Below are 25,402 nucleotides of genomic sequence, written 5' to 3'. Positions count from 1 at the left end.
AACTTTGCTGCAGACACGCAGTCTAACGGCATGGAATTAGGAAGCGTCAACAGGTGCAAAATGTCATGTATTCCCCATCTTTTTTTTTCACTTTCTGCTGTTCCTTTTTTATTGGCTCTAGATGATGAACTGTGCCCGCGTCAAGAGAAATTCGCCTGGATGGAGCCACTCTTTTGCCAGGACATTCAGAGATGTAGCTCAACCATCAATTTCAAGTCTACACTTTTCTCCTACCTGGCTGGCATTTTTACATGAATGCAAAGTGTTTGACTGTGGTTGGGGTCCCGAAACTCTTGTCACCGCTTCAGTATCTGTTCCCTTTGACTTCACCTCGGGCAATGATTCATTTGGTTAAAAGACACATGCAGGATGTCTTTCCACAAATAGTCATATTCACAAACTCCTCTTGGCGATCATGAATTCAAACGTCAAGGGTGGAGGATGTATGAAAAATGGCAGCGTTCCTATTTTTCTTCCCCATCTTTGTTCATTTTCAGCCTGTTGATTAGCTCTAGATCAAGGACTCTGTGTTCTTCCAAAAACAGGAGGATGTCTGCCTGCTGTCTTCCAAGGGACAAATGAAAAGTTAGAAGCGTAAGAAACGGTCTGAAGCAAGATGCAGATAGTTTCCTTCCCCAAATCTTTTTGCCCGCATGCATTTCATCTTCACGGGAGTGGAAGCCAAAAGATGGGCAAATTGGTTTTTCCCACCTTCTTTTATTTTCGGTCCATTGTTTGATTCTAGAGTACAGACTCTGCCTGTTTAAAATAAGATTAGGTGGGATTGGCCCACTGTTACCTCTTGACTTCACAAGAGATATCTGAGTTGTAGCCTTGGCTCTTAAACCTTTTAGCAAAAATGAAGCAATGTACAAAGCTGGAAAGTTTTCAAGCTACTCGTAAGCTGGTTTTTCTTGGCACCAAACAGCTAAGAAAAATAAGCAATGAAAAAAGAAGAAAAAGAAAAAAACAACAACTTTTGGAGGAGTGATGAGTTCAAAAGGACGTTGCATAGTCTCCTTTGCTATCTCCTCCTCTGCCTTTCATGCTGCGTTAGAGATTTTGAAGCTTGATGTGCGTAACATTTGTCAAGAAGTTCCTCACAACTGTTCTGTGCCTGTGCTGACACAAGTCTGCCTTTGGCACGAGCACAGTGTCTGGGTGTGGTGCTGTGGCTTAGTTGGTTAAAGCGCCTGTCTAGTAAACAGGAGATCCTGAGTTCGACTCTCAGCAGCGCCTTTCTTTGGCTGCAGATTAAGCCTTTGAAAAGGTTTTAAGAGTGGCCTCGGGAGCTTTTTGCCACAATGGCATGGTTTAGGCAGCAGCCCTGCTCTTGATGCTTCCAGCTGATCTCTTCAAAGCCCTGCGAGTTTGCTGGACCTTTTAGCCTAGGTTATGCCAGCCTGGTGTCCACGGCAAGCACAAAACAGTGCACCTTTAGACGAAGGGCTCGATGAGGATGGGATTCGAACCCATGCATGCAGAGCACAATGGATTAGCAGTCCATCGCCTTAACCACTCGGCCACCTCATCCACAGCAAGCTTGCGAGCTTTGATTTTGGGAGCTGCATGTCACAAGCAGAAACTTGAGGAAAAGACACAAGCAGGATGCCGTTTCTCACCTCCTAATAGAGCACCTTGCTTTCGTGCTGTCAATTCATTGTGACAAAAGCTTCATTCTTCCTTTTCTGCCAAGGGTATAATCAAATGTTACAAATGCAATCAAGGGTGTAAAGCAAGTCACAAGTAGTAATGCTCACCAACTTTGCTGCAGACACGCAGTCTAACGGCATGGAATTAGGAAGCGTCAACAGGTGCAAAATGTCATGTATTCCCCATCTTTTTTTTTCACTTTCTGCTGTTCCTTTTTTATTGGCTCTAGATGATGAACTGTGCCCGCGTCAAGAGAAATTCGCCTGGATGGAGCCACTCTTTTGCCAGGACATTCAGAGATGTAGCTCAACCATCAATTTCAAGTCTACACTTTTCTCCTACCTGGCTGGCATTTTTACATGAATGCAAAGTGTTTGACTGTGGTTGGGGTCCCAAAACTCTTGTCACCGCTTCAGTATCTGTTCCCTTTGACTTCACCTCGGGCAATGATTCATTTGGTTAAAAGACACATGCAGGATGTCCTTCCACAAATAGTCATATTCACAAACTCCTCTTGGCGATCATGAATTCAAACGTCAAGGGTGGAGGATGTATGAAAAATGGCAGCGTTCCTATTTTTCTTCCCCATCTTTGTTCATTTTCAGCCTGTTGATTAGCTCTAGATCAAGGACTCTGTGTTCTTCCAAAAACAGGAGGATGTCTGCCTGCTGTCTTCCAAGGGACAAATGAAAAGTTAGAAGCGTAAGAAACGGTCTGAAGCAAGATGCAGATAGTTTCCTTCCCCAAATCTTTTTGCCCGCATGCATTTCATCTTCACAGGAGTGGAAGCCAAAAGATGGGCAAATTGGTTTTTCCCACCTTCTTTTATTTTCGGTCCATTGTTTGATTCTAGAGCACAGACTCTGCCTGTTTAAAATAAGATTAGGTGGGATTGGCCCACTGTTACCTCTTGACTTCACAAGAGATATCTGAGTTGTAGCCTTGGCTCTTAAACCTTTTAGCAAAAATGAAGCAATGTACAAAGCTGGAAAGTTTTCAAGCTACTCGTAAGCTGGTTTTTCTTGGCACCAAACAGCTAAGAAAAATAAGCAATGAAAAAAGAAGAAAAAGAAAAAAACAACAACTTTTGGAGGAGTGATGAGTTCAAAAGGACGTTGCATAGTCTCCTTTGCTATCTCCTCCTCTGCCTTTCATGCTGCGTTAGAGATTTTGAAGCTTGATGTGCGTAACATTTGTCAAGAAGTTCCTCACAACTGTTCTGTGCCTGTGCTGACACAAGTCTGCCTTTGGCACGAGCACAGTGTCCGGGTGTGGTGCTGTGGCTTAGTTGGTTAAAGCGCCTGTCTAGTAAACAGGAGATCCTGAGTTCGACTCTCAGCAGCGCCTTTCTTTGGCTGCAGATTAAGCCCTTGAAAAGGTTTTAAGAGTGGCCTCGGGAGCTTTGTGCCGCAATGGCATGGTTTAGGCAGCAGCCCTGCTCTTGATGCTTCCAGCTGATCTCTTCAAAGCCCTGCGAGTTTGCTGGACCTTTTAGCCTAGGTTATGCCAGCCTGGTGTCCACGGCAAGCACAAAACAGTGCACCTTTAGACGAAGGGCTCGATGAGGATGGGATTCGAACCCATGCATGCAGAGCACAATGGATTAGCAGTCCATCGCCTTAACCACTCGGCCACCTCATCCACAGCAAGCTTGCGAGCTTTGATTTTGGGAGCTGCATGTCACAAGCAGAAACTTGAGGAAAAGACACAAGCAGGATGCCGTTTCTCACCTCCTAATAGAGCACCTTGCTTCCGTGCTGTCAATTCATTGTGACAAAAGCTTCATTCTTCCTTTTCTGCCAAGGGTATAATCAAATGTTACAAATGCAATCAAGGGTGTAAAGCAAGTCACAAGTAGTAATGCTCACCAACTTTGCTGCAGACACGCAGTCTAACGGCATGGAATTAGGAAGCGTCAACAGGTGCAAAATGTCATGTATTCCCCATCTTTTTTTTTCACTTTCTGCTGTTCCTTTTTTATTGGCTCTAGATGATGAACTGTGCCCGCGTCAAGAGAAATTCGCCTGGATGGAGCCACTCTTTTGCCAGGACATTCAGAGATGTAGCTCAACCATCAATTTCAAGTCTACACTTTTCTCCTACCTGGCTGGCATTTTTACATGAATGCAAAGTGTTTGACTGTGGTTGGGGTCCCAAAACTCTTGTCACCGCTTCAGTATCTGTTCCCTTTGACTTCACCTCGGGCAATGATTCATTTGGTTAAAAGACACATGCAGGATGTCTTTCCACAAATAGTCATATTCACAAACTCCTCTTGGCGATCATGAATTCAAACGTCAAGGGTGGAGGATGTATGAAAAATGGCAGCGTTCCTATTTTTCTTCCCCATCTTTGTTCATTTTCAGCCTGTTGATTAGCTCTAGATCAAGGACTCTGTGTTCTTCCAAAAACAGGAGGATGTCTGCCTGCTGTCTTCCAAGGGACAAATGAAAAGTTAGAAGCGTAAGAAACGGTCTGAAGCAAGATGCAGATAGTTTCCTTCCCCAAATCTTTTTGCCCGCATGCATTTCATCTTCACGGGAGTGGAAGCCAAAAGATGGGCAAATTGGTTTTTCCCACCTTCTTTTATTTTCGGTCCATTGTTTGATTCTAGAGCACAGACTCTGCCTGTTTAAAATAAGATTAGGTGGGATTGGCCCACTGTTACCTCTTGACTTCACAAGAGATATCTGAGTTGTAGCCTTGGCTCTTAAACCTTTTAGCAAAAATGAAGCAATGTACAAAGCTGGAAAGTTTTCAAGCTACTCGTAAGCTGGTTTTTCTTGGCACCAAACAGCTAAGAAAAATAAGCAATGAAAAAAGAAGAAAAAGAAAAAAACAACAACTTTTGGAGGAGTGATGAGTTCAAAAGGACGTTGCATAGTCTCCTTTGCTATCTCCTCCTCTGCCTTTCATGCTGCGTTAGAGATTTTGAAGCTTGATGTGCGTAACATTTGTCAAGAAGTTCCTCACAACTGTTCTGTGCCTGTGCTGACACAAGTCTGCCTTTGGCACGAGCACAGTGTCTTGGTGTGGTGCTGTGGCTTAGTTGGTTAAAGCGCCTGTCTAGTAAACAGGAGATCCTGAGTTCAACTCTCAGCAGCGCCTTTCTTTGGCTGCAGATTAAGCCTTTGAAAAGGTTTTAAGAGTGGCCTCGGGAGCTTTTTGCCACAATGGCATGGTTTAGGCAGCAGCCCTGCTCTTGATGCTTCCAGCTGATCTCTTCAAAGCCCTGCGAGTTTGCTGGACCTTTTAGCCTAGGTTATGCCAGCCTGGTGTCCACGGCAAGCACAAAACAGTGCACCTTTAGACGAAGGGCTCGATGAGGATGGGATTCAAACCCATGCATGCAGAGCACAATGGATTAGCAGTCCATCGCCTTAACCACTCGGCCACCTCATCCACAGCAAGCTTGCGAGCTTTGATTTTGGGAGCTGCATGTCACAAGCAGAAACTTGAGGAAAAGACACAAGCAGGATGCCGTTTCTCACCTCCTAATAGAGCACCTTGCTTCCGTGCTGTCAATTCATTGTGACAAAAGCTTCATTCTTCCTTTTCTGCCAAGGGTATAATCAAATGTTACAAATGCAATCAAGGGTGTAAAGCAAGTCACAAGTAGTAATGCTCACCAACTTTGCTGCAGACACGCAGTCTAACGGCATGGAATTAGGAAGCGTCAACAGGTGCAAAATGTCATGTATTCCCCATCTTTTTTTTTCACTTTCTGCTGTTCCTTTTTTATTGGCTCTAGATGATGAACTGTGCCCGCGTCAAGAGAAATTCGCCTGGATGGAGCCACTCTTTTGCCAGGACATTCAGAGATGTAGCTCAACCATCAATTTCAAGTCTACACTTTTCTCCTACCTGGCTGGCATTTTTACATGAATGCAAAGTGTTTGACTGTGGTTGGGGTCCCAAAACTCTTGTCACCGCTTCAGTATCTGTTCCCTTTGACTTCACCTCGGGCAATGATTCATTTGGTTAAAAGACACATGCAGGATGTCTTTCCACAAATAGTCATATTCACAAACTCCTCTTGGCGATCATGAATTCAAACGTCAAGGGTGGAGGATGTATGAAAAATGGCAGCGTTCCTATTTTTCTTCCCCATCTTTGTTCATTTTCAGCCTGTTGATTAGCTCTAGATCAAGGACTCTGTGTTCTTCCAAAAACAGGAGGATGTCTGCCTGCTGTCTTCCAAGGGACAAATGAAAAGTTAGAAGCGTAAGAAACGGTCTGAAGCAAGATGCAGATAGTTTCCTTCCCCAAATCTTTTTGCCCGCATGCATTTCATCTTCACAGGAGTGGAAGCCAAAAGATGGGCAAATTGGTTTTTCCCACCTTCTTTTATTTTCGGTCCATTGTTTGATTCTAGAGCACAGACTCTGCCTGTTTAAAATAAGATTAGGTGGGATTGGCCCACTGTTACCTCTTGACTTCACAAGAGATATCTGAGTTGTAGCCTTGGCTCTTAAACCTTTTAGCAAAAATGAAGCAATGTACAAAGCTGGAAAGTTTTCAAGCTACTCGTAAGCTGGTTTTTCTTGGCACCAAACAGCTAAGAAAAATAAGCAATGAAAAAAGAAGAAAAAGAAAAAAACAACAACTTTTGGAGGAGTGATGAGTTCAAAAGGACGTTGCATAGTCTCCTTTGCTATCTCCTCCTCTGCCTTTCATGCTGCGTTAGAGATTTTGAAGCTTGATGTGCGTAACATTTGTCAAGAAGTTCCTCACAACTGTTCTGTGCCTGTGCTGACACAAGTCTGCCTTTGGCACGAGCACAGTGTCCGGGTGTGGTGCTGTGGCTTAGTTGGTTAAAGCGCCTGTCTAGTAAACAGGAGATCCTGAGTTCGACTCTCAGCAGCGCCTTTCTTTGGCTGCAGATTAAGCCCTTGAAAAGGTTTTAAGAGTGGCCTCGGGAGCTTTGTGCCACAATGGCATGGTTTAGGCAGCAGCCCTGCTCTTGATGCTTCCAGCTGATCTCTTCAAAGCCCTGCGAGTTTGCTGGACCTTTTAGCCTAGGTTATGCCAGCCTGGTGTCCACGGCAAGCACAAAACAGTGCACCTTTAGACGAAGGGCTCGATGAGGATGGGATTCGAACCCATGCATGCAGAGCACAATGGATTAGCAGTCCATCGCCTTAACCACTCGGCCACCTCATCCACAGCAAGCTTGCGAGCTTTGATTTTGGGAGCTGCATGTCACAAGCAGAAACTTGAGGAAAAGACACAAGCAGGATGCCGTTTCTCACCTCCTAATAGAGCACCTTGCTTCCATGCTGTCAATTCATTGTGACAAAAGCTTCATTCTTCCTTTTCTGCCAAGGGTATAATCAAATGTTACAAATGCAATCAAGGGTGTAAAGCAAGTCACAAGTAGTAATGCTCACCAACTTTGCTGCAGACACGCAGTCTAACGGCATGGAATTAGGAAGCGTCAACAGGTGCAAAATGTCATGTATTCCCCATCTTTTTTTTTCACTTTCTGCTGTTCCTTTTTTATTGGCTCTAGATGATGAACTGTGCCCGCGTCAAGAGAAATTCGCCTGGATGGAGCCACTCTTTTGCCAGGACATTCAGAGATGTAGCTCAACCATCAATTTCAAGTCTACACTTTTCTCCTACCTGGCTGGCATTTTTACATGAATGCAAAGTGTTTGACTGTGGTTGGGGTCCCAAAACTCTTGTCACCGCTTCAGTATCTGTTCCCTTTGACTTCACCTCGGGCAATGATTCATTTGGTTAAAAGACACATGCAGGATGTCTTTCCACAAATAGTCATATTCACAAACTCCTCTTGGCGATCATGAATTCAAACGTCAAGGGTGGAGGATGTATGAAAAATGGCAGCGTTCCTATTTTTCTTCCCCATCTTTGTTCATTTTCAGCCTGTTGATTAGCTCTAGATCAAGGACTCTGTGTTCTTCCAAAAACAGGAGGATGTCTGCCTGCTGTCTTCCAAGGGACAAATGAAAAGTTAGAAGCGTAAGAAACGGTCTGAAGCAAGATGCAGATAGTTTCCTTCCCCAAATCTTTTTGCCCGCATGCATTTCATCTTCACGGGAGTGGAAGCCAAAAGATGGGCAAATTGGTTTTTCCCACCTTCTTTTATTTTCGGTCCATTGTTTGATTCTAGAGTACAGACTCTGCCTGTTTAAAATAAGATTAGGTGGGATTGGCCCACTGTTACCTCTTGACTTCACAAGAGATATCTGAGTTGTAGCCTTGGCTCTTAAACCTTTTAGCAAAAATGAAGCAATGTACAAAGCTGGAAAGTTTTCAAGCTACTCGTAAGCTGGTTTTTCTTGGCACCAAACAGCTAAGAAAAATAAGCAATGAAAAAAGAAGAAAAAGAAAAAAACAACAACTTTTGGAGGAGTGATGAGTTCAAAAGGACGTTGCATAGTCTCCTTTGCTATCTCCTCCTCTGCCTTTCATGCTGCGTTAGAGATTTTGAAGCTTGATGTGCGTAACATTTGTCAAGAAGTTCCTCACAACTGTTCTGTGCCTGTGCTGACACAAGTCTGCCTTTGGCACGAGCACAGTGTCTTGGTGTGGTGCTGTGGCTTAGTTGGTTAAAGCGCCTGTCTAGTAAACAGGAGATCCTGAGTTCAACTCTCAGCAGCGCCTTTCTTTGGCTGCAGATTAAGCCTTTGAAAAGGTTTTAAGAGTGGCCTCGGGAGCTTTTTGCCACAATGGCATGGTTTAGGCAGCAGCCCTGCTCTTGATGCTTCCAGCTGATCTCTTCAAAGCCCTGCGAGTTTGCTGGACCTTTTAGCCTAGGTTATGCCAGCCTGGTGTCCACGGCAAGCACAAAACTGTGCACCTTTAGACGAAGGGCTCGATGAGGATGGGATTCGAACCCATGCATGCAGAGCACAATGGATTAGCAGTCCATCGCCTTAACCACTCGGCCACCTCATCCACAGCAAGCTTGCGAGCTTTGATTTTGGGAGCTGCATGTCACAAGCAGAAACTTGAGGAAAAGACACAAGCAGGATGCCGTTTCTCACCTCCTAATAGAGCACCTTGCTTCCGTGCTGTCAATTCATTGTGACAAAAGCTTCATTCTTCCTTTTCTGCCAAGGGTATAATCAAATGTTACAAATGCAATCAAGGGTGTAAAGCAAGTCACAAGTAGTAATGCTCACCAACTTTGCTGCAGACACGCAGTCTAACGGCATGGAATTAGGAAGCGTCAACAGGTGCAAAATGTCATGTATTCCCCATCTTTTTTTTTCACTTTCTGCTGTTCCTTTTTTATTGGCTCTAGATGATGAACTGTGCCCGCGTCAAGAGAAATTCGCCTGGATGGAGCCACTCTTTTGCCAGGACATTCAGAGATGTAGCTCAACCATCAATTTCAAGTCTACACTTTTCTCCTACCTGGCTGGCATTTTTACATGAATGCAAAGTGTTTGACTGTGGTTGGGGTCCCAAAACTCTTGTCACCGCTTCAGTATCTGTTCCCTTTGACTTCACCTCGGGCAATGATTCATTTGGTTAAAAGACACATGCAGGATGTCTTTCCACAAATAGTCATATTCACAAACTCCTCTTGGCGATCATGAATTCAAACGTCAAGGGTGGAGGATGTATGAAAAATGGCAGCGTTCCTATTTTTCTTCCCCATCTTTGTTCATTTTCAGCCTGTTGATTAGCTCTAGATCAAGGACTCTGTGTTCTTCCAAAAACAGGAGGATGTCTGCCTGCTGTCTTCCAAGGGACAAATGAAAAGTTAGAAGCGTAAGAAACGGTCTGAAGCAAGATGCAGATAGTTTCCTTCCCCAAATCTTTTTGCCCGCATGCATTTCATCTTCACGGGAGTGGAAGCCAAAAGATAAGCAAATTGGTTTTTCCCACCTTCTTTTATTTTCGGTCCATTGTTTGATTCTAGAGCACAGACTCTGCCTGTTTAAAATAAGATTAGGTGGGATTGGCCCACTGTTACCTCTTGACTTCACAAGAGATATCTGAGTTGTAGCCTTGGCTCTTAAACCTTTTAGCAAAAATGAAGCAATGTACAAAGCTGGAAAGTTTTCAAGCTACTCGTAAGCTGGTTTTTCTTGGCACCAAACAGCTAAGAAAAATAAGCAATGAAAAAAGAAGAAAAAGAAAAAAACAACAACTTTTGGAGGAGTGATGAGTTCAAAAGGACGTTGCATAGTCTCCTTTGCTATCTCCTCCTCTGCCTTTCATGCTGCGTTAGAGATTTTGAAGCTTGATGTGCGTAACATTTGTCAAGAAGTTCCTCACAACTGTTCTGTGCCTGTGCTGACACAAGTCTGCCTTTGGCATGAGCACAGTGTCTGGGTGTGGTGCTGTGGCTTAGTTGGTTAAAGCGCCTGTCTAGTAAATAGGAGATCCTGAGTTCGACTCTCAGCAGCGCCTTTCTTTGGCTGCAGATTAAGCCTTTGAAAAGGTTTTAAGAGTGGCCTCGGGAGCTTTTTGCCACAATGGCATGGTTTAGGCAGCAGCCCTGCTCTTGATGCTTCCAGCTGATCTCTTCAAAGCCCTGCGAGTTTGCTGGACCTTTTAGCCTAGGTTATGCCAGCCTGGTGTCCACGGCAAGCACAAAACAGTGCACCTTTAGACGAAGGGCTTGATGAGGATGGGATTCAAACCCATGCATGCAGAGCACAATGGATTAGCAGTCCATCGCCTTAACCACTCGGCCACCTCATCCACAGCAAGCTTGCGAGCTTTGATTTTGGGAGCTGCATGTCACAAGCAGAAACTTGAGGAAAAGACACAAGCAGGATGCCGTTTCTCACCTCCTAATAGAGCACCTTGCTTCCGTGCTGTCAATTCATTGTGACAAAAGCTTCATTCTTCCTTTTCTGCCAAGGGTATAATCAAATGTTACAAATGCAATCAAGGGTGTAAAGCAAGTCACAAGTAGTAATGCTCACCAACTTTGCTGCAGACACGCAGTCTAACGGCATGGAATTAGGAAGCGTCAACAGGTGCAAAATGTCATGTATTCCCCATCTTTTTTTTTCACTTTCTGCTGTTCCTTTTTTATTGGCTCTAGATGATGAACTGTGCCCGCGTCAAGAGAAATTCGCCTGGATGGAGCCACTCTTTTGCCAGGACATTCAGAGATGTAGCTCAACCATCAATTTCAAGTCTACACTTTTCTCCTACCTGGCTGGCATTTTTACATGAATGCAAAGTGTTTGACTGTGGTTGGGGTCCCAAAACTCTTGTCACCGCTTCAGTATCTGTTCCCTTTGACTTCACCTCGGGCAATGATTCATTTGGTTAAAAGACACATGCAGGATGTCTTTCCACAAATAGTCATATTCACAAACTCCTCTTGGCGATCATGAATTCAAACGTCAAGGGTGGAGGATGTATGAAAAATGGCAGCGTTCCTAATTTTCTTCCCCATCTTTGTTCATTTTCAGCCTGTTGATTAGCTCTAGATCAAGGACTCTGTGTTCTTCCAAAAACAGGAGGATGTCTGCCTGCTGTCTTCCAAGGGACAAATGAAAAGTTAGAAGCGTAAGAAACGGTCTGAAGCAAGATGCAGATAGTTTCCTTCCCCAAATCTTTTTGCCCGCATGCATTTCATCTTCACGGGAGTGGAAGCCAAAAGATAAGCAAATTGCTTTTTCCCACCTTCTTTTATTTTCGGTCCATTGTTTGATTCTAGAGCACAGACTCTGCCTGTTTAAAATAAGATTAGGTGGGATTGGCCCACTGTTACCTCTTGACTTCACAAGAGATATCTGAGTTGTAGCCTTGGCTCTTAAACCTTTTAGCAAAAATGAAGCAATGTACAAAGCTGGAAAGTTTTCAAGCTACTCGTAAGCTGGTTTTTCTTGGCACCAAACAGCTAAGAAAAATAAGCAATGAAAAAAGAAGAAAAAGAAAAAAACAACAACTTTTGGAGGAGTGATGAGTTCAAAAGGACGTTGCATAGTCTCCTTTGCTATCTCCTCCTCTGCCTTTCATGCTGCGTTAGAGATTTTGAAGCTTGATGTGCGTAACATTTGTCAAGAAGTTCCTCACAACTGTTCTGTGCCTGTGCTGACACAAGTCTGCCTTTGGCACGAGCACAGTGTCCGGGTGTGGTGCTGTGGCTTAGTTGGTTAAAGCGCCTGTCTAGTAAACAGGAGATCCTGAGTTCGACTCTCAGCAGCGCCTTTCTTTGGCTGCAGATTAAGCCCTTGAAAAGGTTTTAAGAGTGGCCTCGGGAGCTTTGTGCCGCAATGGCATGGTTTAGGCAGCAGCCCTGCTCTTGATGCTTCCAGCTGATCTCTTCAAAGCCCTGCGAGTTTGCTGGACCTTTTAGCCTAGGTTATGCCAGCCTGGTGTCCACGGCAAGCACAAAACAGTGCACCTTTAGACGAAGGGCTCGATGAGGATGGGATTCGAACCCATGCATGCAGAGCACAATGGATTAGCAGTCCATCGCCTTAACCACTCGGCCACCTCATCCACAGCAAGCTTGCGAGCTTTGATTTTGGGAGCTGCATGTCACAAGCAGAAACTTGAGGAAAAGACACAAGCAGGATGCCATTTCTCACCTCCTAATAGAGCACCTTGCTTCCGTGCTGTCAATTCATTGTGACAAAAGCTTCATTCTTCCTTTTCTGCCAAGGGTATAATCAAATGTTACAAATGCAATCAAGGGTGTAAAGCAAGTCACAAGTAGTAATGCTCACCAACTTTGCTGCAGACACGCAGTCTAACGGCATGGAATTAGGAAGCGTCAACAGGTGCAAAATGTCATGTATTCCCCATCTTTTTTTTTCACTTTCTGCTGTTCCTTTTTTATTGGCTCTAGATGATGAACTGTGCCCGCGTCAAGAGAAATTCGCCTGGATGGAGCCACTCTTTTGCCAGGACATTCAGAGATGTAGCTCAACCATCAATTTCAAGTCTACACTTTTCTCCTACCTGGCTGGCATTTTTACATGAATGCAAAGTGTTTGACTGTGGTTGGGGTCCCGAAACTCTTGTCACCGCTTCAGTATCTGTTCCCTTTGACTTCACCTCGGGCAATGATTCATTTGGTTAAAAGACACATGCAGGATGTCTTTCCACAAATAGTCATATTCACAAACTCCTCTTGGCGATCATGAATTCAAACGTCAAGGGTGGAGGATGTATGAAAAATGGCAGCGTTCCTATTTTTCTTCCCCATCTTTGTTCATTTTCAGCCTGTTGATTAGCTCTAGATCAAGGACTCTGTGTTCTTCCAAAAACAGGAGGATGTCTGCCTGCTGTCTTCCAAGGGACAAATGAAAAGTTAGAAGCGTAAGAAACGGTCTGAAGCAAGATGCAGATAGTTTCCTTCCCCAAATCTTTTTGCCCGCATGCATTTCATCTTCACGGGAGTGGAAGCCAAAAGATGGGCAAATTGGTTTTTCCCACCTTCTTTTATTTTCGGTCCATTGTTTGATTCTAGAGTACAGACTCTGCCTGTTTAAAATAAGATTAGGTGGGATTGGCCCACTGTTACCTCTTGACTTCACAAGAGATATCTGAGTTGTAGCCTTGGCTCTTAAACCTTTTAGCAAAAATGAAGCAATGTACAAAGCTGGAAAGTTTTCAAGCTACTCGTAAGCTGGTTTTTCTTGGCACCAAACAGCTAAGAAAAATAAGCAATGAAAAAAGAAGAAAAAGAAAAAAACAACAACTTTTGGAGGAGTGATGAGTTCAAAAGGACGTTGCATAGTCTCCTTTGCTATCTCCTCCTCTGCCTTTCATGCTGCGTTAGAGATTTTGAAGCTTGATGTGCGTAACATTTGTCAAGAAGTTCCTCACAACTGTTCTGTGCCTGTGCTGACACAAGTCTGCCTTTGGCACGAGCACAGTGTCCGGGTGTGGTGCTGTGGCTTAGTTGGTTAAAGCGCCTGTCTAGTAAACAGGAGATCCTGAGTTCGACTCTCAGCAGCGCCTTTCTTTGGCTGCAGATTAAGCCCTTGAAAAGGTTTTAAGAGTGGCCTCGGGAGCTTTGTGCCGCAATGGCATGGTTTAGGCAGCAGCCCTGCTCTTGATGCTTCCAGCTGATCTCTTCAAGGCCCTGCGAGTTTGCTGGACCTTTTAGCCTAGGTTATGCCAGCCTGGTGTCCACGGCAAGCACAAAACAGTGCACCTTTAGACAAAGGGCTCGATGAGGATGGGATTCGAACCCATGCATGCAGAGCACAACGGATTAGCAGTCCATCGCCTTAACCACTCGGCCACCTCATCCACAGCAAGCTTGCGAGCTTTGATTTTGGGAGCTGCATGTCACAAGCAGAAACTTGAGGAAAAGACACAAGCAGGATGCCGTTTCTCACCTCCTAATAGAGCACCTTGCTTCCGTGCTGTCAATTCATTGTGACAAAAGCTTCATTCTTCCTTTTCTGCCAAGGGTATAATCAAATGTTACAAATGCAATCAAGGGTGTAAAGCAAGTCACAAGTAGTAATGCTCACCAACTTTGCTGCAGACACGCAGTCTAACGGCATGGAATTAGGAAGCGTCAACAGGTGCAAAATGTCATGTATTCCCCATCTTTTTTTTTCACTTTCTGCTGTTCCTTTTTTATTGGCTCTAGATGATGAACTGTGCCCGCGTCAAGAGAAATTCGCCTGGATGGAGCCACTCTTTTGCCAGGACATTCAGAGATGTAGCTCAACCATCAATTTCAAGTCTACACTTTTCTCCTACCTGGCTGGCATTTTTACATGAATGCAAAGTGTTGGACTGTGGTTGGGGTCCCAAAACTCTTGTCACCGCTTCAGTATCTGTTCCCTTTGACTTCACCTCGGGCAATGATTCATTTGGTTAAAAGACACATGCAGGATGTCTTTCCACAAATAGTCATATTCACAAACTCCTCTTGGCGATCATGAATTCAAACGTCAAGGGTGGAGGATGTATGAAAAATGGCAGCGTTCCTATTTTTCTTCCCCATCTTTGTTCATTTTCAGCCTGTTGATTAGCTCTAGATCAAGGACTCTGTGTTCTTCCAAAAACAGGAGGATGTCTGCCTGCTGTCTTCCAAGGGACAAATGAAAAGTTAGAAGCGTAAGAAACGGTCTGAAGCAAGATGCAGATAGTTTCCTTCCCCAAATCTTTTTGCCCACATGCATTTCATCTTCACGGGAGTGGAAGCCAAAAGATGGGCAAATTGGTTTTTCCCACCTTCTTTTATTTTCGGTCCATTGTTTGATTCTAGAGCACAGACTCTGCCTGTTTAAAATAAGATTAGGTGGGATTGGCCCACTGTTACCTCTTGACTTCACAAGAGATATCTGAGTTGTAGCCTTGGCTCTTAAACCTTTTAGCAAAAATGAAGCAATGTACAAAGCTGGAAAGTTTTCAAGCTACTCGTAAGCTGGTTTTTCTTGGCACCAAACAGCTAAGAAAAATAAGCAATGAAAAAAGAAGAAAAAGAAAAAAACAACAACTTTTGGAGGAGTGATGAGTTCAAAAGGACGTTGCATAGTCTCCTTTGCTATCTCCTCCTCTGCCTTTCATGCTGCGTTAGAGATTTTGAAGCTTGATGTGCGTAACATTTGTCAAGAAGTTCCTCACAACTGTTCTGTGCCTGTGCTGACACAAGTCTGCCTTTGGCACGAGCACAGTGTCCGGGTGTGGTGCTGTGGCTTAGTTGGTTAAAGCGCCTGTCTAGTAAACAGGAGATCCTGAGTTCGACTCTCAGCAGCGCCTTTCTTTGGCTGCAGATTAAGCCCTTGAAAAGGTTTTAAGAGTGGCCTCGGGAGCTTTGTGCCGCAATGGCATGGTTTAGGCAGCAGCTCTGCTCTTGATGCTTCCAGCTGATCTCTTCAAAGCCCTGCGAGTTTGCTGGACCTTTTAGCCTAGGTTATGCCAGCCTGGTGTCCACGGCAAGCACAAAACAGTGCACCTTTAGACGAAGGGCTCGATGAGGATGGGATTCGAACCCATGCATGCAGAGCACAATGGATTAGCAGTCCATCGCCTTAACCACTCGGCCACCTCATCCACAGCAAGCTTGCGAGCTTTGATTTTGGGAGCTGCATGTCACAAGCAGAAACTTGAGGAAAAGACACAAGCAGGATGCCGTTTCTCACCTCCTAATAGAGCACCTTGCTTCCGTGCTGTCAATTCATTGTGACAAAAGCTTCATTCTTCCTTTTCTGCCAAGGGTATAATCAAATGTTACAAATGCAATCAAGGGTGTAAAGCAAGTCACAAGTAGTAATGCTCACCAACTTTGCTGCAGACACGCAGTCTAACGGCATGGAATTAGGAAGCGTCAACAGGTGCAAAATGTCATGTATTCCCCATCTTTTTTTTTCACTTTCTGCTGTTCCTTTTTTATTGGCTCTAGATGATGAACTGTGCCCGCGTCAAGAGAAATTCGCCTGGATGGAGCCACTCTTTTGCCAGGACATTCAGAGATGTAGCTCAACCATCAATTTCAAGTCTACACTTTTCTCCTACCTGGCTGGCATTTTTACATGAATGCAAAGTGTTTGACTGTGGTTGGGGTCCCAAAACTCTTGTCACCGCTTCAGTATCTGTTCCCTTTGACTTCACCTCGGGCAATGATTCATTTGGTTAAAAGACACATGCAGGATGTCTTTCCACAAATAGTCATATTCACAAACTCCTCTTGGCGATCATGAATTCAAACGTCAAGGGTGGAGGATGTATGAAAAATGGCAGCGTTCCTATTTTTCTTCCCCATCTTTTTCATTTTCAGCCTGTTGATTAGCTCTAGATCAAGGACTCTGTGTTCTTCCAAAAACAGGAGGATGTCTGCCTGCTGTCTTCCAAGGGACAAATGAAAAGTTAGAAGCGTAAGAAACGGTCTGAAGCAAGATGCAGATAGTTTCCTTCCCCAAATCTTTTTGCCCGCATGCATTTCATCTTCACGGGAGTGGAAGCCAAAAGATGGGCAAATTGGTTTTTCCCACCTTCTTTTATTTTCGGTCCATTGTTTGATTCTAGAGCACAGACTCTGCCTGTTTAAAATAAGATTAGGTGGGATTGGCCCACTGTTACCTCTTGACTTCACAAGAGATATCTGAGTTGTAGCCTTGGCTCTTAAACCTTTTAGCAAAAATGAAGCAATGTACAAAGCTGGAAAGTTTTCAAGCTACTCGTAAGCTGGTTTTTCTTGGCACCAAACAGCTAAGAAAAATAAGCAATGAAAAAAGAAGAAAAAGAAAAAAACAACAACTTTTGGAGGAGTGATGAGTTCAAAAGGATGTTGCATAGTCTCCTTTGCTATCTCCTCCTCTGCCTTTCATGCTGCGTTAGAGATTTTGAAGCTTGATGTGCGTAACATTTGTCAAGAAGTTCCTCACAACTGTTCTGTGCCTGTGCTGACACAAGTCTGCCTTTGGCACGAGCACAGTGTCTGGGTGTGGTGCTGTGGCTTAGTTGGTTAAAGCGCCTGTCTAGTAAACAGGAGATCCCGAGTTCGACTCTCAGCAGCGCCTTTCTTTGGCTGCAGATTAAGCCTTTGAAAAGGTTTTAAGAGTGGCCTCGGGAGCTTTTTGCCGCAATGGCATGGTTTAGGCAGCAGCCCTGCTCTTGATGCTTCCAGCTGATCTCTTCAAAGCCCTGCGAGTTTGCTGGACCTTTTAGCCTAGGTTATGCCAGCCTGGTGTCCACGGCAAGCACAAAACAGTGCACCTTTAGACGAAGGGCTCGATGAGGATGGGATTCGAACCCATGCATGCAGAGCACAATGGATTAGCAGTCCATCGCCTTAACCACTCGGCCACCTCATCCACAGCAAGCTTGCGAGCTTTGATTTTGGGAGCTGCATGTCACAAGCAGAAACTTGAGGAAAAGACACAAGCAGGATGCCGTTTCTCACCTCCTAATAGAGCACCTTGCTTCCGTGCTGTCAATTCATTGTGACAAAAGCTTCATTCTTCCTTTTCTGCCAAGGGTATAATCAAATGTTACAAATGCAATCAAGGGTGTAAAGCAAGTCACAAGTAGTAATGCTCACCAACTTTGCTGCAGACACGCAGTCTAACGGCATGGAATTAGGAAGCGTCAACAGGTGCAAAATGTCATGTATTCCCCATCTTTTTTTTTCACTTTCTGCTGTTCCTTTTTTATTGGCTCTAGATGATGAACTGTGCCCGCGTCAAGAGAAATTCGCCTGGATGGAGCCATTCTTTTGCCAGAACATTCAGAGATGTAGCTCAACCATCAATTTCAAGTCTACACTTTTCTCCTACCTGGCTGGCATTTTTACATGAATGCAAAGTGTTTGACTGTGGTTGGGGTCCCAAAACTCTTGTCACCGCTTCAGTATCTGTTCCCTTTGACTTCACCTCGGGCAATGATTCATTTGGTTAAAAGACACATGCAGGATGTCTTTCCACAAATAGTCATATTCACAAACTCCTCTTGGCGATCATGAATTCAAACGTCAAGGGTGGAGGATGTATGAAAAATGGCAGCGTTCCTATTTTTCTTCCCCATCTTTGTTCATTTTCAGCCTGTTGATTAGCTCTAGATCAAGGACTCTGTGTTCTTCCAAAAACAGGAGGATGTCTGCCTGCTGTCTTCCAAGGGACAAATGAAAAGTTAGAAGCGTAAGAAACGGTCTGAAGCAAGATGCAGATAGTTTCCTTCCCCAAATCTTTTTGCCCGCATGCATTTCATCTTCACGGGAGTGGAAGCCAAAAGATGGGCAAATTGGTTTTTCCCACCTTCTTTTATTTTCGGTCCATTGTTTGATTCTAGAGTACAGACTCTGCCTGTTTAAAATAAGATTAGGTGGGATTGGCCCACTGTTACCTCTTGACTTCACAAGAGATATCTGAGTTGTAGCCTTGGCTCTTAAACCTTTTAGCAAAAATGAAGCAATGTACAAAGCTGGAAAGTTTTCAAGCTACTCGTAAGCTGGTTTTTCTTGGCACCAAACAGCTAAGAAAAATAAGCAATGAAAAAAGAAGAAAAAGAAAAAAACAACAACTTTTGGAGGAGTGATGAGTTCAAAAGGACGTTGCATAGTCTCCTTTGCTATCTCCTCCTCTGCCTTTCATGCTGCGTTAGAGATTTTGAAGCTTGATGTGCGTAACATTTGTCAAGAAGTTCCTCACAACTGTTCTGTGCCTGTGCTGACACAAGTCTGCCTTTGGCACGAGCACAGTGTCCGGGTGTGGTGCTGTGGCTTAGTTGGTTAAAGCGCCTGTCTAGTAAACAGGAGATCCTGAGTTCGACTCTCAGCAGCGCCTTTCTTTGGCTGCAGATTAAGCCCTTGAAAAGGTTTTAAGAGTGGCCTCGGGAGCTTTGTGCCGCAATGGCATGGTTTAGGCAGCAGCCCTGCTCTTGATGCTTCCAGCTGATCTCTTCAAAGCCCTGCGAGTTTTCTGGACCTTTTAGCCTAGGTTATGCCAGCCTGGTGTCCACGGCAAGCACAAAACAGTGCACCTTTAGACGAAGGGCTCGATGAGGATGGGATTCGAACCCATGCATGCAGAGCACAATGGATTAGCAGTCCATCGCCTTAACCACTCGGCCACCTCATCCACAGCAAGCTTGCGAGCTTTGATTTTGGGAGCTGCATGTCACAAGCAGAAACTTGAGGAAAAGACACAAGCAGGATGCCGTTTCTCACCTCCTAATAGAGCACCTTGCTTCCGTGCTGTCAATTCATTGTGACAAAAGCTTCATTCTTCCTTTTCTGCCAAGGGTATAATCAAATGTTACAAATGCAATCAAGGGTGTAAAGCAAGTCACAAGTAGTAATGCTCACCAACTTTGCTGCAGACACGCAGTCTAACGGCATGGAATTAGGAAGCGTCAACAGGTGCAAAATGTCATGTATTCCCCATCTTTTTTTTTCACTTTCTGCTGTTCCTTTTTTATTGGCTCTAGATGATGAACTGTGCCCGCGTCAAGAGAAATTCGCCTGGATGGAGCCACTCTTTTGCCAGGACATTCAGAGATGTAGCTCAACCATCAATTTCAAGTCTACACTTTTCTCCTACCTGGCTGGCATTTTTACATGAATGCAAAGTGTTGGACTGTGGTTGGGGTCCCAAAACTCTTGTCACCGCTTCAGTATCTGTTCCCTTTGACTTCACCTCGGGCAATGATTCATTTGGTTAAAAGACACATGCAGGATGTCTTTCCACAAATAGTCATATTCACAAACTCCTCTTGGCGATCATGAATTCAAACGTCAAGGGTGGAGGATGTATGAAAAATGGCAGCGTTCCTATTTTTCTTCCCCATCTTTGTTCATTTTCAGCCTGTTGATTAGCTCTAGATCAAGGACTCTGTGTTCTTCCAAAAACAGGAGGATGTCTGCCTGCTGTCTTCCAAGGGACAAATGAAAAGTTAGAAGCGTAAGAAACGGTCTGAAGCAAGATGCAGATAGTTTCCTTCCCCAAATCTTTTTGCCCGCATGCATTTCATCTTCACGGGAGTGGAAGCCAAAAGATGGGCAAATTGGTTTTTCCCACCTTCTTTTATTTTCGGTCCATTGTTTGATTCTAGAGCACAGACTCTGCCTGTTTAAAATAAGATTAGGTGGGATTGGCCCACTGTTACCTCTTGACTTCACAAGAGATATCTGAGTTGTAGCCTTGGCTCTTAAACCTTTTAGCAAAAATGAAGCAATGTACAAAGCTGGAAAGTTTTCAAGCTACTCGTAAGCTGGTTTTTCTTGGCACCAAACAGCTAAGAAAAATAAGCAATGAAAAAAGAAGAAAAAGAAAAAAACAACAACTTTTGGAGGAGTGATGAGTTCAAAAGGACGTTGCATAGTCTCCTTTGCTATCTCCTCCTCTGCCTTTCATGCTGCGTTAGAGATTTTGAAGCTTGATGTGCGTAACATTTGTCAAGAAGTTCCTCACAACTGTTCTGTGCCTGTGCTGACACAAGTCTGCCTTTGGCACGAGCACAGTGTCCGGGTGTGGTGCTGTGGCTTAGTTGGTTAAAGCGCCTGTCTAGTAAACAGGAGATCCTGAGTTTGACTCTCAGCAGCGCCTTTCTTTGGCTGCAGATTAAGCCCTTGAAAAGTTTTTAAGAGTGGCCTCGGGAGCTTTGTGCCGCAATGGCATGGTTTAGGCAGCAGCCCTGCTCTTGATGCTTCCAGCTGATCTCTTCAAAGCCCTGCGAGTTTGCTGGACCTTTTAGCCTAGGTTATGCCAGCCTGGTGTCCACGGCAAGCACAAAACAGTGCACCTTTAGACGAAGGGCTCGATGAGGATGGGATTCGAACCCATGCATGCAGAGCACAATGGATTAGCAGTCCATCGCCTTAACCACTCGGCCACCTCATCCACAGCAAGCTTGCGAGCTTTGATTTTGGGAGCTGCATGTCACAAGCAGAAACTTGAGGAAAAGACACAAGCAGGATGCCGTTTCTCATCTCCTAATAGAGCACCTTGCTTCCGTGCTGTCAATTCATTGTGACAAAAGCTTCATTCTTCCTTTTCTGCCAAGGGTATAATCAAATGTTACAAATGCAATCAAGGGTGTAAAGCAAGTCACAAGTAGTAATGCTCACCAACTTTGCTGCAGACACGCAGTCTAACGGCATGGAATTAGGAAGCGTCAACAGGTGCAAAATGTCATGTATTCCCCATCTTTTTTTTTCACTTTCTGCTGTTCCTTTTTTATTGGCTCTAGATGATGAACTGTGCCCGCGTCAAGAGAAATTCGCCTGGATGGAGCCACTCTTTTGCCAGGACATTCAGAGATGTAGCTCAACCATCAATTTCAAGTCTACACTTTTCTCCTACCTGGCTGGCATTTTTACATGAATGCAAAGTGTTTGACTGTGGTTGGGGTCCCAAAACTCTTGTCACCGCTTCAGTATCTGTTCCCTTTGACTTCACCTCGGGCAATGATTCATTTGGTTAAAAGACACATGCAGGATGTCTTTCCACAAATAGTCATATTCACAAACTCCTCTTGGCGATCATGAATTCAAACGTCAAGGGTGGAGGATGTATGAAAAATGGCAGCGTTCCTATTTTTCTTCCCCATCTTTGTTCATTTTCAGCCTGTTGATTAGCTCTAGATCAAGGACTCTGTGTTCTTCCAAAAACAGGAGGATGTCTGCCTGCTGTCTTCCAAGGGACAAATGAAAAGTTAGAAGCGTAAGAAACGGTCTGAAGCAAGATGCAGATAGTTTCCTTCCCCAAATCTTTTTGCCCACATGCATTTCATCTTCACGGGAGTGGAAGCCAAAAGATGGGCAAATTGGTTTTTCCCACCTTCTTTTATTTTCGGTCCATTGTTTGATTCTAGAGCACAGACTCTGCCTGTTTAAAATAAGATTAGGTGGGATTGGCCCACTGTTACCTCTTGACTTCACAAGAGATATCTGAGTTGTAGCCTTGGCTCTTAAACCTTTTAGCAAAAATGAAGCAATGTACAAAGCTGGAAAGTTTTCAAGCTACTCGTAAGCTGGTTTTTCTTGGCACCAAACAGCTAAGAAAAATAAGCAATGAAAAAAGAAGAAAAAGAAAAAAACAACAACTTTTGGAGGAGTGATGAGTTCAAAAGGACGTTGCATAGTCTCCTTTGCTATCTCCTCCTCTGCCTTTCATGCTGCGTTAGAGATTTTGAAGCTTGATGTGCGTAACATTTGTCAAGAAGTTCCTCACAACTGTTCTGTGCCTGTGCTGACACAAGTCTGCCTTTGGCACGAGCACAGTGTCTTGGTGTGGTGCTGTGACTTAGTTGGTTAAAGCGCTTGTCTAGTAAACAGGAGATCCTGAGTTCGACTCTCAGCAGCGCCTTTCTTTGGCTGCAGATTAAGCCCTTGAAAAGGTTTTAAGAGTGGCCTCGGGAGCTTTGTGCCGCAATGGCATGGTTTAGGCAGCAGCCCTGCTCTTGATGCTTCCAGCTGATCTCTTCAAAGCCCTGCGAGTTTGCTGGACCTTTTAGCCTAGGTTATGCCAGCCTGGTGTCCACGGCAAGCACAAAACAGTGCACCTTTAGACGAAGGGCTCGATGAGGATGGGATTCGAACCCATGCATGCAGAGCACAATGGATTAGCAGTCCATCGCCTTAACCACTCGGCCACCTCATCCACAGCAAGCTTGCGAGCTTTGATTTTGGGAGCTGCATGTCACAAGCAGAAACTTGAGGAAAAGACACAAGCAGGATGCCGTTTCTCACCTCCTAATAGAGCACCTTGCTTCCGTGCTGTCAATTCATTGTGACAAAAGCTTCATTCTTCCTTTTCTGCCAAGGGTATAATCAAATGTTACAAATGCAATCAAGGGTGTAAAGCAAGTCACAAGTAGTAATGCTCACCAACTTTGCTGCAGACACGCAGTCTAACGGCATGGAATTAGGAAGCGTCAACAGGTGCAAAATGTCATGTATTCCCCATCTTTTTTTTTCACTTTCTGCTGTTCCTTTTTTATTGGCTCTAGATGATGAACTGTGCCCGCGTCAAGAGAAATTCGCCTGGATGGAGCCATTCTTTTGCCAGAACATTCAGAGATGTAGCTCAACCATCAATTTCAAGTCTACACTTTTCTCCTACCTGGCTGGCATTTTTACATGAATGCAAAGTGTTTGACTGTGGTTGGGGTCCCAAAACTCTTGTCACCGCTTCAGTATCTGTTCCCTTTGACTTCACCTCGGGCAATGATTCATTTGGTTAAAAGACACATGCAGGATGTCTTTCCACAAATAGTCATATTCACAAACTCCTCTTGGCGATCATGAATTCAAACGTCAAGGGTGGAGGATGTATGAAAAATGGCAGCGTTCCTATTTTTCTTCCCCATCTTTGTTCATTTTCAGCCTGTTGATTAGCTCTAGATCAAGGACTCTGTGTTCTTCCAAAAACAGGAGGATGTCTGCCTGCTGTCTTCCAAGGGACAAATGAAAAGTTAGAAGCGTAAGAAACGGTCTGAAGCAAGATGCAGATAGTTTCCTTCCCCAAATCTTTTTGCCCGCATGCATTTCATCTTCACGGGAGTGGAAGCCAAAAGATGGGCAAATTGGTTTTTCCCACCTTCTTTTATTTTCGGTCCATTGTTTGATTCTAGAGTACAGACTCTGCCTGTTTAAAATAAGATTAGGTGGGATTGGCCCACTGTTACCTCTTGACTTCACAAGAGATATCTGAGTTGTAGCCTTGGCTCTTAAACCTTTTAGCAAAAATGAAGCAATGTACAAAGCTGGAAAGTTTTCAAGCTACTCGTAAGCTGGTTTTTCTTGGCACCAAACAGCTAAGAAAAATAAGCAATGAAAAAAGAAGAAAAAGAAAAAAACAACAACTTTTGGAGGAGTGATGAGTTCAAAAGGACGTTGCATAGTCTCCTTTGCTATCTCCTCCTCTGCCTTTCATGCTGCGTTAGAGATTTTGAAGCTTGATGTGCGTAACATTTGTCAAGAAGTTCCTCACAACTGTTCTGTGCCTGTGCTGACACAAGTCTGCCTTTGGCACGAGCACAGTGTCCGGGTGTGGTGCTGTGGCTTAGTTGGTTAAAGCGCCTGTCTAGTAAACAGGAGATCCTGAGTTCGACTCTCAGCAGCGCCTTTCTTTGGCTGCAGATTAAGCCCTTGAAAAGGTTTTAAGAGTGGCCTCGGGAGCTTTGTGCCGCAATGGCATGGTTTAGGCAGCAGCCCTGCTCTTGATGCTTCCAGCTGATCTCTTCAAAGCCCTGCGAGTTTTCTGGACCTTTTAGCCTAGGTTATGCCAGCCTGGTGTCCACGGCAAGCACAAAACAGTGCACCTTTAGACGAAGGGCTCGATGAGGATGGGATTCGAACCCATGCATGCAGAGCACAATGGATTAGCAGTCCATCGCCTTAACCACTCGGCCACCTCATCCACAGCAAGCTTGCGAGCTTTGATTTTGGGAGCTGCATGTCACAAGCAGAAACTTGAGGAAAAGACACAAGCAGGATGCCGTTTCTCACCTCCTAATAGAGCACCTTGCTTCCGTGCTGTCAATTCATTGTGACAAAAGCTTCATTCTTCCTTTTCTGCCAAGGGTATAATCAAATGTTACAAATGCAATCAAGGGTGTAAAGCAAGTCACAAGTAGTAATGCTCACCAACTTTGCTGCAGACACGCAGTCTAACGGCATGGAATTAGGAAGCGTCAACAGGTGCAAAATGTCATGTATTCCCCATCTTTTTTTTTCACTTTCTGCTGTTCCTTTTTTATTGGCTCTAGATGATGAACTGTGCCCGCGTCAAGAGAAATTCGCCTGGATGGAGCCACTCTTTTGCCAGGACATTCAGAGATGTAGCTCAACCATCAATTTCAAGTCTACACTTTTCTCCTACCTGGCTGGCATTTTTACATGAATGCAAAGTGTTGGACTGTGGTTGGGGTCCCAAAACTCTTGTCACCGCTTCAGTATCTGTTCCCTTTGACTTCACCTCGGGCAATGATTCATTTGGTTAAAAGACACATGCAGGATGTCTTTCCACAAATAGTCATATTCACAAACTCCTCTTGGCGATCATGAATTCAAACGTCAAGGGTGGAGGATGTATGAAAAATGGCAGCGTTCCTATTTTTCTTCCCCATCTTTGTTCATTTTCAGCCTGTTGATTAGCTCTAGATCAAGGACTCTGTGTTCTTCCAAAAACAGGAGGATGTCTGCCTGCTGTCTTCCAAGGGACAAATGAAAAGTTAGAAGCGTAAGAAACGGTCTGAAGCAAGATGCAGATAGTTTCCTTCCCCAAATCTTTTTGCCCGCATGCATTTCATCTTCACGGGAGTGGAAGCCAAAAGATGGGCAAATTGGTTTTTCCCACCTTCTTTTATTTTCGGTCCATTGTTTGATTCTAGAGCA

The 25,402-nt window shown here is 44.4% G+C and overlaps 23 non-coding genes across 23 annotated transcripts; 12 read left to right on the top strand and 11 right to left on the bottom strand.

Moving 5' to 3' along the window:
- The first annotated feature begins 1,165 nt into the window (after positions 1–1,165).
- On the top strand, positions 1,166–1,239 carry TRNAT-AGU (transfer RNA threonine (anticodon AGU)). The gene has a single exon. It is a non-coding gene; the product is annotated as a tRNA-Thr (tRNA).
- A 212-nt stretch (positions 1,240–1,451) lies between these two features.
- Positions 1,452–1,533, bottom strand: TRNAS-GCU (transfer RNA serine (anticodon GCU)). The gene has a single exon. It is a non-coding gene; the product is annotated as a tRNA-Ser (tRNA).
- Positions 1,534–2,926: 1,393 nt separating this feature from the next.
- Positions 2,927–3,000, top strand: TRNAT-AGU (transfer RNA threonine (anticodon AGU)). The gene has a single exon. It is a non-coding gene; the product is annotated as a tRNA-Thr (tRNA).
- A 212-nt stretch (positions 3,001–3,212) lies between these two features.
- On the bottom strand, positions 3,213–3,294 carry TRNAS-GCU (transfer RNA serine (anticodon GCU)). Its single transcript has one exon. It is a non-coding gene; the product is annotated as a tRNA-Ser (tRNA).
- Positions 3,295–4,687: 1,393 nt separating this feature from the next.
- TRNAT-AGU (transfer RNA threonine (anticodon AGU)) lies at positions 4,688–4,761 on the top strand. Its single transcript has one exon. It is a non-coding gene; the product is annotated as a tRNA-Thr (tRNA).
- A 1,687-nt stretch (positions 4,762–6,448) lies between these two features.
- Positions 6,449–6,522, top strand: TRNAT-AGU (transfer RNA threonine (anticodon AGU)). The gene has a single exon. It is a non-coding gene; the product is annotated as a tRNA-Thr (tRNA).
- A 212-nt stretch (positions 6,523–6,734) lies between these two features.
- On the bottom strand, positions 6,735–6,816 carry TRNAS-GCU (transfer RNA serine (anticodon GCU)). The gene has a single exon. It is a non-coding gene; the product is annotated as a tRNA-Ser (tRNA).
- Positions 6,817–8,209: 1,393 nt separating this feature from the next.
- On the top strand, positions 8,210–8,283 carry TRNAT-AGU (transfer RNA threonine (anticodon AGU)). The gene has a single exon. It is a non-coding gene; the product is annotated as a tRNA-Thr (tRNA).
- Positions 8,284–8,495: 212 nt separating this feature from the next.
- On the bottom strand, positions 8,496–8,577 carry TRNAS-GCU (transfer RNA serine (anticodon GCU)). The gene has a single exon. It is a non-coding gene; the product is annotated as a tRNA-Ser (tRNA).
- Positions 8,578–9,970: 1,393 nt separating this feature from the next.
- TRNAT-AGU (transfer RNA threonine (anticodon AGU)) lies at positions 9,971–10,044 on the top strand. The gene has a single exon. It is a non-coding gene; the product is annotated as a tRNA-Thr (tRNA).
- A 1,687-nt stretch (positions 10,045–11,731) lies between these two features.
- On the top strand, positions 11,732–11,805 carry TRNAT-AGU (transfer RNA threonine (anticodon AGU)). The gene has a single exon. It is a non-coding gene; the product is annotated as a tRNA-Thr (tRNA).
- Positions 11,806–12,017: 212 nt separating this feature from the next.
- Positions 12,018–12,099, bottom strand: TRNAS-GCU (transfer RNA serine (anticodon GCU)). Its single transcript has one exon. It is a non-coding gene; the product is annotated as a tRNA-Ser (tRNA).
- A 1,393-nt stretch (positions 12,100–13,492) lies between these two features.
- Positions 13,493–13,566, top strand: TRNAT-AGU (transfer RNA threonine (anticodon AGU)). The gene has a single exon. It is a non-coding gene; the product is annotated as a tRNA-Thr (tRNA).
- Positions 13,567–15,253: 1,687 nt separating this feature from the next.
- TRNAT-AGU (transfer RNA threonine (anticodon AGU)) lies at positions 15,254–15,327 on the top strand. Its single transcript has one exon. It is a non-coding gene; the product is annotated as a tRNA-Thr (tRNA).
- A 212-nt stretch (positions 15,328–15,539) lies between these two features.
- TRNAS-GCU (transfer RNA serine (anticodon GCU)) lies at positions 15,540–15,621 on the bottom strand. Its single transcript has one exon. It is a non-coding gene; the product is annotated as a tRNA-Ser (tRNA).
- Positions 15,622–17,299: 1,678 nt separating this feature from the next.
- On the bottom strand, positions 17,300–17,381 carry TRNAS-GCU (transfer RNA serine (anticodon GCU)). The gene has a single exon. It is a non-coding gene; the product is annotated as a tRNA-Ser (tRNA).
- A 1,393-nt stretch (positions 17,382–18,774) lies between these two features.
- TRNAT-AGU (transfer RNA threonine (anticodon AGU)) lies at positions 18,775–18,848 on the top strand. The gene has a single exon. It is a non-coding gene; the product is annotated as a tRNA-Thr (tRNA).
- A 212-nt stretch (positions 18,849–19,060) lies between these two features.
- Positions 19,061–19,142, bottom strand: TRNAS-GCU (transfer RNA serine (anticodon GCU)). Its single transcript has one exon. It is a non-coding gene; the product is annotated as a tRNA-Ser (tRNA).
- Positions 19,143–20,535: 1,393 nt separating this feature from the next.
- On the top strand, positions 20,536–20,609 carry TRNAT-AGU (transfer RNA threonine (anticodon AGU)). Its single transcript has one exon. It is a non-coding gene; the product is annotated as a tRNA-Thr (tRNA).
- A 212-nt stretch (positions 20,610–20,821) lies between these two features.
- On the bottom strand, positions 20,822–20,903 carry TRNAS-GCU (transfer RNA serine (anticodon GCU)). Its single transcript has one exon. It is a non-coding gene; the product is annotated as a tRNA-Ser (tRNA).
- Positions 20,904–22,582: 1,679 nt separating this feature from the next.
- TRNAS-GCU (transfer RNA serine (anticodon GCU)) lies at positions 22,583–22,664 on the bottom strand. The gene has a single exon. It is a non-coding gene; the product is annotated as a tRNA-Ser (tRNA).
- Positions 22,665–24,057: 1,393 nt separating this feature from the next.
- On the top strand, positions 24,058–24,131 carry TRNAT-AGU (transfer RNA threonine (anticodon AGU)). Its single transcript has one exon. It is a non-coding gene; the product is annotated as a tRNA-Thr (tRNA).
- Positions 24,132–24,343: 212 nt separating this feature from the next.
- On the bottom strand, positions 24,344–24,425 carry TRNAS-GCU (transfer RNA serine (anticodon GCU)). Its single transcript has one exon. It is a non-coding gene; the product is annotated as a tRNA-Ser (tRNA).
- Between the last annotated feature and the right edge of the window lie 977 nt (positions 24,426–25,402).

The sequence above is a fragment of the Staurois parvus genome, unplaced genomic scaffold (genome assembly GCF_062004578.1).
Source record: "Staurois parvus isolate SC_StPar_1 unplaced genomic scaffold, SC_StPar_1.0 ptg000020l, whole genome shotgun sequence".
NCBI lineage: Eukaryota > Metazoa > Chordata > Amphibia > Anura > Ranidae > Staurois > Staurois parvus.
The sequence above is the reverse complement of the archived record's forward strand: the minus strand, read 5'-3'. Positions and strand labels throughout refer to the sequence as shown.